General features: G+C 39.3%; 1 pseudogene; it reads left to right on the top strand.

The window, feature by feature from the left end:
* Window positions 1-545: 545 nt before the first annotated feature.
* LOC102485734 (40S ribosomal protein S6-like) lies at window positions 546-1,864 on the top strand (annotated as a pseudogene).
* Window positions 1,865-5,482: the final 3,618 nt, after the last annotated feature.

The raw sequence follows: 5,482 nt of genomic DNA, 5'->3' as shown, positions 1-5,482 counted from the left end.
CCTCTCATTTAAATTTATCTGTACAATATAATATCACCAACTGAAAATTTCTAATAAAAGTTTCATTTCAACTAATCAGAAATACTGGCTATTGAAAATTCTGAGACCAAAGAACTGTTATCTAGCCTAGCATTTTTCAGGCTTACAGATTATTTACACAAACAAGATTGAAATGATCAACTTCCCACCAAAGAAATAAATTTTTCTCTTGATATTTCCTTCAAATAATAAAAAGAAAATATTTTATAATAAGCTTCACCTTTTTAAGGAGTTGAAATTATTAAAGAAATCTCACTAGTCTACAAAAATACTAAATGTTATATAAATACAATTTTCTGATACTTGGTATTCTTCAGCTAGAATCTGTATTTTCAAAATTTTCCTTTAGATTGTCCCATTTAGCACTTCAAGTTTTCATTCTGCAACTCTGATAACTGGCTCAGATTGGTTAGATTTATAGCAATCATGTTCTGAATTTACTACTGTGTGTTACCTGCATATGAAAAAGTAAATGGGGCGATTCAGAGGAGGTCAGCTGCTTCAAGATGAAGCTGAATATTTCCTTCCCAACCATGGACTGCCAGAAACTCATTGAAGTGGATGATGAACGCAAACTTCATACTTTTTATGAGAAGCGTATGGCCACAGAAGTTGCTGCTGATGCTTTGGGTGAAGAATGGAAGGTAAAAGTTGGCTACCACAGCTGCTTTCATAAGAGATGGGTTATGTAGTCTGAATCAGTGGTGGAAATGACAAACAAGGTTTCCCCATGAAGCAGGTCATCTTGATCCATGGCCGTGTCCACCTGCTACTGAGTAAGGGACATTCCTGTTACAGACCAAGGAGAACTGGAGAAAGAAAGTGCAAATCTGTTCGGGGTTGCATTGTGGATGCCAATCTGAGCATTCTCAACTTGGTTATGGTTAAAAAAGGAGAGAAGGATATTCCAGGACAGACTGATACTACCATGCCTTGTTGCCTGGGGCCTAAGAGAGCTAACAGAATCCAAAAACTTTTCAATCTCTCTAAAGAAGATGATGTCCACCAATATGTTGTAAGAAAGCCCTTAAATTTTCAACTTCCCACCAGAAAAAATTTTTCTCTTGATATTTCCTTCTAATAATAAAAAGAAAATATCTTATAATAAGCTTCAACTTTTTAAGGAGTTGAAATTATTAAAGAAATCTCACTAGTATTCAAAAATACTAAATGTTATATAAATACAATTTTCTGATACTTGGTATTCTTGAGCTAGAATCTGTATTTTCAAAAATTTCTTTTGGATTGTTCTATTTAGCACTTCAAGTTTTCATTCTGCAACTCTGATAACTGGCTCAGATTGGTTAGATTTATAGCAATCATTGTTCTGAATTTACTACTGTGTGTTACCTGCATATGAAAAAGTAAATGGGAAGAAGTGTACCTATTTTCAAAGCCACATAATAATGAAAAATTCAAGAATCTGTAATAATAAAAAGAAAAGATAAAGTACAATGTTCTCTTTCACCATTAGTGAAATATAATGCTTCTTATGCTTTTAAAGCTAATGTCAACTTTCATTTTTATAACTTATCAAGAGAATGAAGTTTTCAGATGGCTCACCTTTATTTTTCAATTAAAAAACTAAAACAATAGACTGAATTACTTTTATTAATATACACATCAAGTTACTGAAATGGTGACCTCATGCAGTTTTCCCTTTAAAGATGGCACTTGCAGGTACAAAGATGCAGAGATGTCTACAGCCTTCAGATGTTTACTTGAAAAGACTCTACAACAGCAGTTTGGTACTGAGTTCCCTCATCTAGCTGAAGATTCACAATTTCTCCATAATCAAACTGATGTCTTTGATTTAGATGACTAACAAAATTTCTAGTAATCTGGCCAGGGATCTCCCCAAGGAAGAGACACACAAATAGGATATGTCACAGGAACTATCTGAAATAGGTGATTACTATTACAGTGATCCAGTAAACGCTGTCTGGTAAAATTTGATTCATGACACAAGGGACACTTAAAGGTGGGGTGCCCAGAAGAACTTGTATTCTCTGTGTAAGTTTCTGTGTTATCAGATGTGGATGTTTCACTCCTATTACTGTTCCCTACTGAATCTTGAGAGATTTGAAAGTTTGGAATGATAGAAGAAACACCATATTAATCCTGATACTACCACAGAGTTAATTATAACACTCCTAGTTTGGGTGGAGGTAGTCTTTGAGGATAAGGGAAGAAAAAAGCTGGGTGGAGCCAGGCCTCAAGGCCTGGAAATCTCAACTTGTTTCTGTTTTTCATGTGAGACACTACCCCAGGTAGCTTATGGGAATTCTGTATTATCTGACAGGTGGACCAGAGCCTAGGCCCAGCTCATCTAGGCGATTTTGTCTCCAGGTCTCAGGAGAATGGGGTTTGTTCTCAACTAAGGCCCACCTGAGGCAGGATCAGCTTTTGAGATCATGAATTATTGCCAGGATTCAGTGTGGACTGGGATCTAAATTCTTATTAATTGGCTTGGGCTCTCTGTTAATTCTTTGCCACTGGAACTTTACGAAGCAACTGAAATTTCTGAGCTCAATTCCTAAGATTTAGAAATGAGGCCGAGAGATAGAATAAACACAGGGGAGAGAAAATCATCACAACAGAACACCTTTTTTTTTTCTTCTTCTTCTTTTGTCTAGAAGCCAGTAACTAGATCCTTTGAACCCAAAGGAAAGGTCATTACACTAGGAACTGTGAACCAGTAAGCAGAAATTCCTGGAAGAATTTATGGATTCTAAGAACTACACAATTTCATAGGCAAACATGAGGCATAGGCTCTAATTCTAAATAATGAAATATTTAATTTTATGATGATTACTTTTCAATTTGATCAAAATGGGGGGAAGAGAGGGGAGTGAGAGGGAGAAAATAAGCCACAAGGTCCGGGATTCAAATCACAGTTGGCAATGTGGAAGTCTAGTGCCTTAACCACCAAGCCACCTGCCAACTCTTTAATTCTAAATATGATGAAAGAACCCTGTTAAGTTTTATGTCAGAGAGAGTCAGTATCCAAATTTTAGTTAATTTAAATATTCCCATAGGGTGGGCCAGCAGTTGGCATAATAGCTATGTCACTGGACTCCCACGTAGTCGACTGCAGTTTGCATCCCGGACCCGGTGGCTTAACCTCACGCTGGGTGCACCCCCAAGATCCCAAGAGGAGAATAGAGGAGAAGGGATTGTGGCATGGCCATCCCCCATGGGGGGTGATTTCTCGCTTTCTGTCTGTCTCTCTCTGTCTGTCTGGTGAGTGCATGTGCCCTATAACGAAAAACCTCTCCAAAAAAAGAAAAAATTCCCATAGGGCAGACTAGGAAGTAAATTTATTAGGAAAAAATGACTTTTTATATATTGCAGACCACAATTCAGGGTGTTTTAAGTTGTATTTCATGCTACCTCCCACCTCTTTATGTAATACTCCCATCTCTAAGTTTGCATTTGCCATGTGGTACCAGCCCATGCATTATATAGGTATTATATTCAAACACCTGGTGACATATCAAAAAGGGACACATGAACTATCTCCATTGTGCAAGTGGGGAGTCAAAGGAGGCCCTGAGAGCCATACTGACTTGTCCAGGTCATAGCACTGGAAACAGGAGGAGCCAGCAGTGAGCTCAGTTCTTGCTACTCAGAGCTAGGAGCCTTCCCCATGTCTGTGGGTGGGCTATGTGGTATAACTGTGTTCAGTTGTAAATACAGCATGGGATGAGAGTGAGCTGTCAACAGCCTAGGGGGGACCTTGGAGAGAGATCATCTGAGGATCCCAGGAAAAGGGGACCACAGGAACTGGTCTGATAACTAGGCACCTAGATTTCAGAAACAACCCCCATTCACCTTGTTTAGCTGGAGTCCTTTAAGAGAGCCAGAATGTTTTGCTCAATCTCGACTTTCAAAGATTTGGGCTCAGAAAATTTTGAAGTGAGAACCTTTCCTCTCTGCAGATATTTGCTCAACTGTCCCCCTGAATCTACTGATCAATTGTGAGAAGAATGCAAAGGTCACATGGGACACTGGCCACCATTCTGATCCCTCACACCTTTCATTGGTTGGGAGAATGTGAGGGCATGTGGGGTCAACATGCTCTGGGCAAGAGTTAGAAAGTAGAGGCCTGGTGGGCTCGTTAGGTTAGCATCCTAGGTCATGGCTGGCAGGGAGACAGGGGAGTGCTGGGCAGGGCCCATATGTCTGTTTTACATTAACTGTGAGTTCTGGGCTGCCATCTGCTTTCATCCCAGGATGGTGGTCTTTGCAGACACTATTATGTGGCTGATTTAGGCTCAGAAAGTCATATGGGGCAGAGAGTGACAACAGCAAGAAGGACTCTTTTGCTTCCTGGCCTCACAGCTATTTGCTGACAACTCCAGGAGACTGTCATGGTCATTGGGGACTCCTCTTCCCTCTGGATGAAGGGCAGTTACCCATACAGTTGACAGAGGGCTAGAGCTGGCTTAAGTAAGTGCAGGATAGAAAAGTCTACACAACCTGGGCCTAGAGATGTCTGAGCAGGCATTTTCCCAGATGCTGACCTGGAGACTCTCAGGACTTCTCCCAGGGCTCTCCTTCTGCAGTGACTCACAGAACCTACCCCCTAATGTCAAAGCCTCCTCCCCTCCTTCACTCCACCATCCAGGTATCCTTGGTTAAATGCATAATCAGTTTTCATGGTTTTTTTAGAAATAAGTGACAAAATAATTTACACTTTGTTTTCACTTCATGTTATGAGTACCAGTTTTTGCATGTGACTGGGGATCATATAGAGTTAACCATCCATACATCATCCCACCCAAGTGGAGAAATGTGTAATCCCAGATTCTGGATGAAATACAGGTGAGGACCTTTAGAGCATTCACTTGTGGGAACCTCAAAGAGCACCTGGAGTCTTCCAGAAGGGGAACCTCTTCTACATTATCTGCTTCCTGTGTGCACCTTCCCAAATTTCCCCATTGACTTAGTAAAATTACAAATGCTTTTAATCACACAATTTATTTCCTACTGTCCTGTAACAACATCTCACTTTCCTTCTGCTCACCACTATGGCCATCCTTATTTGCAAACACAAATTTCTTTCCCACTTTCATAAATTTGTCATTCAAAGGGTTTTATATAGATGAGATCACAAATTACCTATTATTTTGTGATTGGACTTTCCAACTCACATTATTTTCTGGAGATTCATTCAAATAGTCATGTAATTTGTTAACTTTATTCCTGGTGAGTAATCTTGTGTGGTGTGGGTACACTGTCTAAGCTTTCAGTCAACCATATCAATGATTTTAATTTTGGACTGTTGTGAAAAGCCACAGTAACCAGTTATGTACTGTAGAAGCCACATATTAGGTTTTATACATGAACAACTATTGGTCTATCTTTTTATTTTTTATTTTTATATGGTTGTCTGTTTTATTAAACCTGTGGGGGTTTTTAATGAAAAAATAGTTTGTAA

Source organism: Tupaia chinensis, unplaced genomic scaffold (assembly GCF_000334495.1).
Source record: "Tupaia chinensis unplaced genomic scaffold, TupChi_1.0 Scaffold144029_1, whole genome shotgun sequence".
NCBI lineage: Eukaryota > Metazoa > Chordata > Mammalia > Scandentia > Tupaiidae > Tupaia > Tupaia belangeri.
Note: the sequence above shows the minus strand (reverse complement) of the source record. Positions and strands in the feature narration are given on the sequence as shown.